Source organism: Leptonychotes weddellii, chromosome X (assembly GCF_054177405.1).
Source record: "Leptonychotes weddellii isolate Sample4059 chromosome X, ASM5417740v2, whole genome shotgun sequence".
NCBI classification, from domain to species: domain Eukaryota; kingdom Metazoa; phylum Chordata; class Mammalia; order Carnivora; family Phocidae; genus Leptonychotes; species Leptonychotes weddellii.
In genome coordinates this window covers 25,286,797-25,298,948 of record NC_138385.1, presented here as the reverse complement: position 1 = coordinate 25,298,948, position 12,152 = coordinate 25,286,797, and the positions used below count along the sequence as shown (strand labels likewise).

General features: G+C 42.9%; 1 long non-coding RNA gene across 1 annotated transcript in view; it reads left to right on the top strand.

Annotated features, from left to right (window-relative positions):
• Nucleotides 1-11,864, top strand: part of LOC115943721 (uncharacterized) — a 58,719-nt gene extending 46,855 nt beyond the window's left edge. The window contains exon 4 of the long non-coding RNA XR_014141213.1: nt 3,206-11,864. This is a non-coding gene — a long non-coding RNA (uncharacterized LOC115943721). The remainder of the gene's footprint in view (nt 1-3,205) is intronic.
• Nucleotides 11,865-12,152: the final 288 nt, after the last annotated feature.

The window sequence follows — 12,152 nt, the reverse complement described above, 5'->3', positions numbered from 1 at the left end:
CCAGAAATCCCAGTCATGTCACAGATCCAAGCAGATGTCTCAAATCACCTGGTGGAGGTGGTTCAAGAGTCTTCCATACTAAGATATAAATGGTACATACAGGAATGAACAAAACGCAGCCCAGATGAGGTCTCATAACTCCAAGGAAAGATCTCAGGAGTGTCTCTCTGGCTCCCTGGCATATTTCCCAAGGAGGCAGCCCAGTGAGGTCCCAGATAGAGAGGCTTCCTGGACCACAAATGGGCCTGTTCCCTGTCGGCTTCTCCTGGGTAACTACTAACAAGCAGGGACGGGGTTCAGCTGCCATCCACGCTGAGAGAGACCTTTCCCTTCCCGGGTGTGGTAAGGAATGCTTAGTATAACGGGCAGAGCTTCGTGCAGGGTGGCTGGCTGGCTGTCCCGGCCACCTCAACAAAGGGGTTTGCTCTATTTTTGCTGACTGGTGTACTGTGGCTAATGGCCTCGACATTTTTGGGGGGCCACTGGCAAGACTCAGATTGGCATGTAGAGCAAGCCTCCCTCTGGGGACTAGCCATTGGGGTAGAAGTCAGTTCTGCTCCTAATAAGTTTCTTGTTACTCATGTGGATGCTCACCAGAAAGACCCCCAACGGGGGGGGGGGGACACATCACAAACGGGTGGACTGTGCTCGTCAGCCACACAGGAAGACTCAAGTGTCCTTTACCCCAGAGCAAGCAGATACGCCTCTAGGATCCACAAGAGAATGGCCGCTGGGAATTCAGTGTAGGGAAGGAAAAATTCTTTCTCTACCCTTCAATGTCTTTTAGCTGGACTAAATTAAATTTCCATGAGACCGAGTAATAGGAAAAAAACAAACAGTGTCATTATGTGGGCACAGAGGCCCAGTAATGAAATTGAGACCTAAAGAAATAAATGACCAAAGCAGACAGTTTTTATACTTTTTAGACAAAGAGACAATAAACTTGTGAGGAATTGACAGGATAAAGAAAACAGGTGTTTGGGAGCTTTAGTAGGGGATTCTAAGCGGAATTTAGGCTGAGGTAGTAGATTAGGGGGTAAAAAAACCCCCACAAGGTTTGTTTCTACAGTTTTGTCAGCTTCGAAGTCTCTATCTCTGGTCACAAGGAATTCCCAAGTTAAAAAACTTCTTAGTACAAGGACGGTATTTTTCTCAGGGGAGATTTGTTTCCTGTTTCTTGGGGACAGGACGGTCTGAGTGTCCTTACATTGGCTGTAACTTTTCTTTAAAACTATCAGTATGCCAAAGTGGCACATTTTGGGGTGGCCTGCCCTTGGCCCCGCGTCGGAAACCATCCTAGACGGGGCCACACGCAGGGGCTGCCACTGCTGTCAGAAGAAAACATGGGGGAAAAGCTCCTCGATGTTGGTTCTGACAGTGATTTCACCAAAAGCACATGCAACGAAGCGGAAATAAATGAGTGGGACTACCTCAACCTAAAAAGCTCCTGCACAACAATGGAAACCATCAACAGAATGAAAAGGAGAAAATATTTGCAGGCCATGTATCTGCTAAGAGGTTAATACCTAAAATATATAAGGAACTCCTGTAATTCAACAGGGAGAAAACAAGTAACTGGTTAAAAGATGGGCAAAGGGGCGCCTGGGTGGCTCAGTCAGTTAAGCGACTGCCTTCGGCTCAGGTCATGATCCTGGAGTCCCGGGATCGAGTCCCACATTGGGTTCCCTGCTCGGCAGGGAGTCTGCTTCTCCCTCTGGCCCTCCCCCCTCTCATGTGCTCTCTCTCTCTCATTCTCTCTGTCTCAAATAAATAAATAAAATCTTTAAAAAAAAAAAAAAGATGGGCAAAGGACCTGGGTGGACAGTTTTCCAGAGAAGTCATGCACATAGCACCACTCCTCATCAGGAAAATGCAAATCAAAAGCACAATGAGATCTCACCTTCTGGGGGAGCAACATTTGCCACCCCAAAATGTGTCTCTTTGGCATGAGGATTAATTTAGGCTGATTATTTTTAAGAAACAGAAGACTCAGGAAGTTTTTCTTTTTACCTCTTTCTTTTTACCTTTACCACTGCCTGAAAGAACTTAGATAGAGGGCCTCTTCCCGGAAACGAGCCACCATCCTAGATAATGACAGTACAGTGTGGCCGCAGGTGTGGTCGGGTGACAGGGAGAAACCTAGCAAAGTGTGTGTGTTAAAATTCCTCTCTGCATCTTGTTGTTCCTTTATGGCCCAGCAAATATCTGTTTACCAAACATTTATTTTTCATCTTCCTGTGAATGACTCTCCTGCCCTTTGAAGGCTCAGACCCCTCCCCGCTTCTCAGTTCAGGATGGCATACATAACTTCATTTTGCCTGTCTTTGGAATGTCTTATGTTTATGGGGATTCCCCACAGGTATATAATTTAATTTGTTTTTCTCCTATGATTCTGTCTTGTGTCATTTTAATTACTCAGCCAACCCGCCAAAAGAACTAAGAGGGGAAGGGGAAATTTTCCCTTCTCTGACAACCTTACACCTGTTGGGATGGCTACTGTCAAAAAGACAGGAGATCACAGGCGCTGGCGAGGATGTGGGGAAAAGGGAAGCCTCATGCACTGTTGGTGGGAATGTAAATCGGTGCAGCCACTGTGGAAAAACAGTGTGGAAGTTCCTCAACATTAAAAATCGAATTACTATGTGATCTAACAATCCCACTTCTGGGTATATATCTGAAGGAAAGGAAATCAGAATCTTGAAGAGATATTTGCACTCCCATGTTCATTGCAGCATTATTCAAATTATTCAAGTAGCCAAAACATGGGAACAACCTAAGGGTCTATAGATGGATGAACAGATAAAGAAATATATATAAACTGTGGGAGAGATATATAATGTGAGACATATATATAATGTGAGACATATATATAATGTGAGACATATATATGTATATATATATCTGCTGTCATTTTTGACAACATGGATAAAACCAGAGGGCATTTTGCTAAGTGCAATAAGCCAGACAGAGAAAGCTAAATACTGTATGATCTCATTCATATGTGGAATCAAAAAAAATTAAGTCAAACTCATAGAAACAGAGAATTGAATGGTGATTGCCAGGGGCTGGGGCTGGAGGAAATCAGATGTTGGTCAAAAGATAAGTTCTGGGGAGCTAATGTTTGGTGTGGTGACCACAGTTAATAATACTGTATTGTGTACTTGACATTTGCTAAGGGAGTCTATCTTTTTCTCTCTTTTTCAAGTTTCAGATATTTATTAATGATTTCGTGTATTTAGAGGGGAACGATTTCCTGGATAAGTGGAAAATTGTGCAGGTGGCTTCTGGAAGACCTTCATTTTAAGCAGCTTTATAGTGAAACATTTCATTTAGAAGTCTGGACCTTCTTCAGTTTGCTGCAATCTCCGTTCACTGAGTAGAACTTGTATTGATTCTTGGGACCCAGTTTGTTCCCGGGTTCTGGATTGAACGAATACCAGGCGCAAGACACACAGCGCTGCTCCAGTACCTTTGGCTCCATGACATAGGAAGAGGAGCATCAAGCTTGGCTGCTTCTTGGAACGTCTCGGAAGATCTGGCAGAACGTGGTGGCGGCAGAAGCCTAGAGTCTAGAAGGAGGGAACAGATCTGCAAGGAAGAGATTCCGCTAAGAGAACAGATCTTCAGCCTTCTTTCTGCACACAGAAAAGGTAACTGTGAGTTGAGGGATGTGTTAAAATTACCTTAATTGTGGTCATTTCACAATGTGTACGTATATCAAATTGTATTGTGCACTTTAAGTATATACAGTTTCATTTGTCAATTAAAAATAAAGCTGGGAAAAAATTACAAATAAACTGTCAAGTAGATCCATTGATGGATGGTTCTTTTGAGTTCAGCTATATCCTTACTGATTTTCTGCCTACTGGATCTGTCAGTTACTAATAGAGGGAGTGTGGAATCCCTCACGTTAACAGTGGGTTATCTGTTTCTCTCTGCATTTTTATCAGTTCTTGCCTCTTGCATTGTGACGCTTCGTTGTAAAGTGCATATATTTCAAAGATTATTGTGTCTTCTCAGAGAATTGACCCCCCCTTATTATGTAATACCCTCGTTATTCCTGGGAAGTTTCCTTGTTCAAATGCTTTTTGTCTGAAATTAATTATCACTACTCCAGCTTTCATTTGATTAGTGTCCGTGGCTACCCCTCTCCCCGCTCTTTTACTCTTAATATATGTGTGTTTTTATATTCAAATTGGGTTTCTTATAGACAACATATAGTCTGGTCTTGTTTATCATCTACCCTTACAGTCCCTTCTTTTAATTGGCGTATTTAGACCACTCCCATTTAAAGTGATTGTTGATATAGTTGGATTTGTATCTACCATGTTTGTCAAAATTTTGTATTTGTTGCACTTGTTTTTTGTTTTTTTCTTAATCTTCCTGTTTCTGCCTTCTCTTTTAATTGAGCATTTTTTATTATTCCATTTTCTCTTCTCTCTCAGCGTATCAGTTATATTTCTTTTTAACTTTTTAGTGGTTTCCCTAGACCTAGACTGCACAACATAAATTTACAACTAATCTAGGTCCACCTTCAAACAGCACTGCACCACTGTATGGGCAGTGTGGGTGTAAGAGAGAATCCCCAGCTCCCCACTCCCACCCCTTCATAACACTGCTACCGTTTCTTGCACTGACCTACGTACGCGCTATGATCACCCGTACATCGTGGCTGTTATTCCTTTGAACAGTCGTCCTTTAGATTAAATAAGAAAAATAAAATACTGTATTTTAATCTTCATTTATTCCTTCTCTGACACCTCTCCTTTATTTATGTAGATCCAGATTTCTGACCAATACCATGTTCCTTCTCTCTGAAGAGCATCTTTTAACATTGACTGGTGACAAAAGTTCTCTCAGTTCTGTAAGTCTGAGTGTTACGGATTGAATTATGTCCCCCTGCAAAATTCATCTGTCAAAGCCCTAACTCCCTTTAGAAAGGTCATTGATGTCCCCTGTGGCTATAAGGGTGGGGCCTCCCTGCAATTTGACTGGTGTCCTTGTAGGAAGAGGAAGAGACACCAGGATGCACGCGCGCAGAGAGGTAAGGCCATGCGTGAAGATGGCTCTCTCTAAGCCGAGCAGAGAGGCCTCCCAAAAGGCAACACTAAAGCACCGTGATCTTTGACTTTCAGTCTCCCGAAGTGTAAGAAAATCATTTTTTTGTTGTTTAAGTCACCCCGTTTGTGGTATTTTGTTATGGCAGCCCTAGGAAACTACTACACCAAGAAAGTCATTATTTTCCCTTACTTCTGAAGGATGATTTTTCTGGATATAGATTTGGTTGGTGGGTTTTTTCTTTTAACACTTTAAATATTTCATTCTACTCTCTTCTTGCTTGCATGATTTTTAAAGCAAGTCTGATGTAATTCTTACCTTTGTTCCTCTCTAGATAAGGTGTCTTTCTTCTCTGACTTTTTAAAAGATTTTTTCTTTGTCTTTGGCTTTATGCAGTTTGAATATGATATGCCTAGGGGTGTGTGTGTGTGTGTGTATAGATATAGATATAGATATAGATATAGATATAGATATGTATATTGGCATTTATCCTGCTCCGTGTTCTCTGAGATTCCTAGATTTGTGGTGTGGTTTCTGTCATTAATTTTAGAAAAATCCCAGGCATCATTATGTCAAATAGTTCCTGTTTCTTTCTTTCTTCTGCTTTTGATAGTCTCATGATATATATGCTATACCTTTTGTAATTGCCCCACAGTTATTAGATATTCTGTTCTAATTTTTATTTTTTTTTTTCTCTTTCAGTTCAGTTTGGGAAGTTTCTGTTTTGTTTTGTTTTTTAAAGATTTTATTTATTTATTTGAGACAGAGAGAATGAGAGAGAGAGAGCACATGAGAGGGGGGAGGGTCAGAGAGAGAAGCAGGCTCCCTGCCGAGCAGGGAGCCCGATGCGGGACTTGATCCAGGGACTCCAGGATCATGACCTGAGCCGAAAGCAGTCGCTTAACCAACTGAGCCACCCAGGCGCCCGGGAAGTTTCTGTTGACGGATCTTCAAGTGCTCTGATTCTGTCTCTAGCCCTTTCCAGTCATCTGATGGGTCCATCAGATGATGTATACTTGATTTCTGTTACAGTGGTTTCTTTTTCTAGTCTTTCCTTTATATTCTTTCTTAGGGTTTCTATCTCTGTTTACATTACCTGTCTGTTCTTGCATGTTGTCCACTTTTCCCACGAAAGCCCTCAGCATATTAATCATACTTATTTTTAATTTCCCTGTCTGATGATTTCAAAATCTCTGCCATATCTGAATCTGGTTCTGACATCTGCTTTGTCTCTTCAGATTGTTTCTTCTTTCCTTTTATCACGCCATGTAGTTTTTTGTTGTTGTTGTTGGAAGCCAGTCGTGAATTATCAGGTATTAGGAAGTAAATAGGCCTTTAGTATGACGTTTATTTTTATCTAAGAGATAGGCTGTATTTACTGTTTTCTGTCTCTGTAGTATCAGAGGATTCAGTTTCCACTAGTGTCTTTGTTTTTGTCCCCCAGCATCTTTCGTTTCCCTAGCAAACACTTCTTCCATAGAATTTGAGCCTTGCAGTTCTTCTCGGCTGTAATCTGTAATCCACTATTGTTAGCCAGGAGCCCTGTTGATGTTTGGTCAGGTCTGGACTGAGGGCACGCATTCTGTAATCCTGGGATTAGGTCTCAGTCTTTTATTGTACCTGTTCCCCTGGGCTGGGACCTTCTCAGGTGTTTCTCTGTTTTTCCCCCCACCTTATGCGAAGAGAGAAGGCTCAGGGGGCCTGGAGTTTGCTCATTTCCCTTACCCCGAGTCCAGTAAGGCTTCTCCCTTGCTGGGTAAGCCTTTGTTGTGGAGAATACTTTTGGCTTCTTTCAAAATAGTTCTTTCTTGCCTCTCCCTGGCCACACAGGAAGCAATTTTGCTCCGCTCGGTTATCCAGAAAAGCTGTTGAGGATTCTAGGGGCAAACACCATGATTGTGGAGGGGGTGGCTACCTTAGGTGGGGCCCCCCAGGAGTTTCATCTCTCAAGCTAGTCCACAGCTCATTGAAGCTGCCGTTCAAATCCTGGTTCAAGTCCTGGTTGCACTCACCAGCGCTTCCTGTCTCAGGGGTGAGGAGTTGTAGTCCCTGCAATCTGTCATCTCTGTCATCGCTGGTTCCTCTAGGTTTGGGGTGCAGCTGGTCCCATGACCTCAGTACTCTGATGTCTCCACAAAGAGTCATTGATTTTTAATCTGTTCATATTTTTTCTTGTTGTGAAGATGGGAGTGAAGACTTGTAACAAGCCCTTTCCGTGTTGGAGTAGAATCTTTCCTTTTAGATTTTAGACATTGTTTCTGTTAGCTCTTTGGACATATTAAAATAGCTGATGAAAGGCTTTATCTAGTAATTCCAATGCCTGTGCTTCCTTGGGACAGTTCTATTGATTGCCCTCCCCTCCATACATGGGCCATCCTTTCTTGATTCTCATGTGCCTCATAAAATTTTATTAAAAACTGGACATTTTTGAATATCGTCATGTGGCAATGCTGGGAATGAGATTCCTTTCCTGCCGGGCTTCGTTGTGGCTGCCTGTTGCAGTTCATGTTTATTTAGGACTTCTCTGAATTCCGCAAAGACTCTCTTCGTTATTGTATATAGCCCTTGAAATCTTAGCTCAGTTAGCTCAGTGGTCGGCTAATGGTGGACAGAGATTTCATTGAGTGCCTGGAACAAATAAATCTCGCCCTCGTTTCCGAGAGGCTCAGTGTGTGCATTGCTTTCATCATGCAATCAAACAGTTTACAACTCTGTATTAACCTTCACTAGCCTCAAGGTCAGCCAGAGTTGAGAAGTTACAGGGCCTTCTCACACTTTTCTTGAGCATGTACAGTGCCCTAAGCATGTACTTGGCCTTCTAGATTCCCAGGAATATGTCAGAACTTTTCAAAGCTCCAGTGGACATGTAGTTGCTCAGCCGATTCTTTTCAGTTTTTTGGTTAGTCTGTTATTTCCCTCAAGTGTTATCTATTGCCTTAGGCATTCCCCCCCCCCAAAAAAACCCACTTTCCAATGAATGTTTTTGGCCAATGCCGTCAAGAAGAGAGCACTAGACGAACTCTTAGTTCAAATAAAGACGAGTCTTTGGAGGAGGGTCTTCCAGTGATCCGTTAGGTTAAATAATTAATATTTGGGGAGGCTGAGGCTTTAAAAGAGGACCACTCTGCTCCCTCCTGTACTGCAAACTTGGGCTGTTGTTTTTCAAGGCTCCCACAGAGCTGTGGAGTGGTAGATGGGACTAGGGTAATTTAAAATACCATAAAGTCTGCTGTTCTTGTTGAGATTCAGCTGTTTTTTCTTGAATAAACACTCCTAGGTTGGGAGCATAAAGTAGGGCAGATGTTTTGGAAACCGTTTTTCCAGTAACTCAAACAGTTAAACATAGAGTTACCATATGACCCAGCGATTCAACGCCTCGGTATATACCCCAAGAGCATGGAAACCATATGTTTACACAAAAATTTTGTGAATATACTCAAAACCACTGAATTACATACTTTAAAATATGTGAAATATCTCGATATAAGTAAGAATTGAAGTTCTGATACATGGAGGAAACTTGGAAACATGATGCTAAGTGAAAGAAGCCACACAGAGAAGGCCATATATTTTATGATTTCATTTATTAGGAATGTCCGGAATATTGAAGCCCACTGACAGAAAGTATATTAGTGGTTACCAGCGGCTGGGGAATGGGGAACGGTGAGTGACTGCTGATGGGTATGAAGTTTCCTTTAGGGGTGAGGAAAATGTTCTGGAATTAGTGAGGATTGAGGCAAGAATTTGCAAATATATTAGAGACCACTGACTTGTACATTTTAACAGGGTGAACATCATGGTATGTGCATTATCTCTCAATAGCAATGTTATTTTACAAAAGAAAAAATAATGCTGTGGAGAGTGTAAATCCCTCCATGTATTCAAAAAATACCAATGGACCAGCCACCATTTGATATTTCTAGGGACTAGAGACCAACAATTGAACACAAATTCTTTCCCTTGTAGGCCATATATTCTGGTATTAGACAAAAAGCAATACGGTAGCTTTTTGTAGTAATATCTCTGAATAATATCTTAAGAAGATGAGCACACTCGAGACTATCAAATAATTTGTTTTCCGGCTTCCTAATTGCCCTTCACATATGATCTAGTCTGTTGTTTCTGCCCATTAGGGTCCCAAAAGCAACAAGTAAACTTTTCTCAAAACAAACACAATGATGAAGCTTTACTCAGAATTGCCAAAACTTCGAAGGAACCAAGATGTCCTTCAGTAGGTGAATGGATGAATAAGCTGTGGTACATGCAGACAGTGAAATCTTATTTAGCATTAAAAAGAAATGAGCTATCAAACCATGAAAAGACATGGAAGAACCTTAAATGCATTATTACTAAGTGAAAGAAGCCAACTTGAAAAGGCTCCATCCTGTAGGATTCCAACCATAGGATATTCTGGAAAAGACAAAATTATGGAGACGTAAAAAGATCAGTGGTTGCCAAGGGTTGGGGTTCACCCAGGGAGGATGAGTAGGGGGAGCACAGGATTTTTAGGGCAGTGCGACTACTCTGTATGACACCATGATGGTGGCCGCAAGGCAGTATGTGGTTGTTCACATCCATAGAATATACAACAGCAAGAGTCCCCTGGTTACTTCTCCAAACTCCTGTGGAGTCTCTCTCCTCCTCATTCCTGACATCCAGCCACATGGCCTCTTCTAGAAAATGTGAAACCCTCCTAACTCAGGATTTTTGCCCAGAACCTTTCATCTGGCTTTTTCATGTTTATCCTTCAGGTTCAGCTTTCACGTCGGTCTCTTGGAGTAGACTTTTTTGACCTCACAGCCTAGATCTGAATCCATTGTATTCTCTCCTTGTACCGTGTCCCTTACATGGACGCACTTACCACCATCTGTGTATTTATTCGTTTACGGTCTGGGCCCTCAGTTGGGTGGCCAATTTCCTGAGCGCAAGGAGGGCGTCTGCCTTGAGCACTGATGTATTCCCAGCACATAGCCCAGGGCCCAGCTGGGGTAGGTGCTCAGTTGGCCTGTTGACTGCGTGAATAAATGAATGGACTCTGTGAGGTTGATGTTATTAGCTCAGAGTACTTCAGCCATTTACCTGCTGCCGCACAGCTAGCAAGTGGACAGAAATGAAGGAGACCTCAGAAGGATAGTTCCTAGGTGACTCTACCAGCTGGGAAAGTATTTGCTAAGAAAGGAGTGGGGTAGGGGAGGGCATGGAGCGGGCGGGGTAGAAGATTCCAGACCAGTGACTCAGGGAGATGGTCCCAGGTGTGGGGGGGATGGGGTGAGAGTGTGCAAGCTGCGTATTCAGTATTTTACTTTTGTTGAAAAAATATCTTCTGTTTTCATAAAACAGACTGCTGAGACTATCCCTTTCCTGGCTGGGAAGGAAAATAGGAAATACGGCGCTTTTCCTCTAAAAGGGTGGATTTTTTGGTTGCCCGGATGGAAGCAGGTTTCATGGGGATGGAGAACCCGCCGCCCAAGGGCTTTCCAGCCTTTCCCGAAGCAGAGCCGAGGGCTGCGGGGCACAGGACCACTCGCAGGGGGGAAAGTAGGGCTTGGTGACACGGCACCCCCCAAGCTTCATGCTCCCAGAACCCCCATGTCCCAGACGGCCTGCCCTTCACGCCCTCCGGTCTGCCTGTTACTTGGACACCGCGCGCCTCTCCAATCACAGCCCCCTCATTCACCCCGCATCACCCCCACGGGCTTCGCATCCTCCCACCGCCTGGACTAGGCTGCTTGTCATGCTCTCTGCTGGGCAGTGAGAGCCCGTGCTTCCCAGTGAGACTAGTTTAAACGGCCCCGTGGCTGTCTGTGAGCCGCAGGCTGGTTATTCTCCTGAATCAGATCGGGGGGACCTGGCGATCTGGGGGGAGAAGCCGGCGTGGTGTGGAGTAAGGACAGCAGTGGGCATTGTGTTTGCATACAAGGCCTTGGTTTCTCTCTGTGGCTTGGATCGTGGGCTGTGTTGTTTCGGCATGTAGTGGTTTTTTTGTCCGTCTGCTTGTTAATATATAGGTTAAAAATAGTCTTTCTGGGAGAAGACCCTTATTTTTCTAGAGCGATTTGACACATTTTTGGTGAGATGCATTAACATTCCCTTTTCAAAGGACTGATGGGAAGGGAAGAATGGGAGCAACTTCATATGCCAAAGAAAGCAAATAAGGTGTAAAGTGACTGTTTATCAACATATAAGTCCCCACGTGCCAGTTTTTTGTTTTTGTTTTTAAGAACTTCACTAGGAATGAAACTGACTAAGTCAAAGAATGTTAAAGCTGGGAGGAACTTGCGAAAAGAAACCAGCTTCTCATTATTATATATATGGAACAGGAGGCCCAGAGAGGGTAAGTGACTTGTCCAAAGTCACGGAGCACTTGAGTGCGGTTGGGGCTGATTTCTAGTCTGGAGCTCAAGTGGGAAGCGGTATCTCTCTGTGAAAGGAAAGTAGTGTGATTTTTAAAGATTTTATTCTATTTTTTGTTAGATGATTGTTGTAAGAGAAGTTGGGAGAACTTAATGTTTTAATTTACCTGGAGTCCTACCACTTCAAAATGATCATTGTTAGTATTTTTGCTATATTAGTTTCCAGACCCCCTCTTAATGTATATGTATCCTGGCAGAAATGCTGTATTTATTAAAATTGGGTCACACTGTGCATACTGCACTGCAATGTAATTCGTAACAGATGCTTATCTATTGTATTGAGTGGATGTACCTTCATTAATTTAATCAGTCCCATAGGATAGACATACAAGCTTTTTCAGATGTTAAGCTCTTATAAAAGATGCTGCATTAAAGATCCCTGTTTGTACATCTTTTGCTGAAGTCGTGTCTACTTATTGATCGGTGTGAATTTTTGTAGGAATGTAGTGCCGTGGTGTAGGCTGGGTGCGAACTCGGGCTCCGGAATTTACTGTGTGTCCTTTACACACGTCACAATGCTTCTAGGCTCCAATTTCTTCATCTTTTAAGTGGGATCAATCATACTACTGCTCCGCTGGAGGTGCTGGGAGGATTCAATGAGATAATACGTGTAAAATCATTAGTTAGTGCCCAACACACAGCAAGTCCGAAATCTGTATTAGCTGTTGTTACTGCCACAAG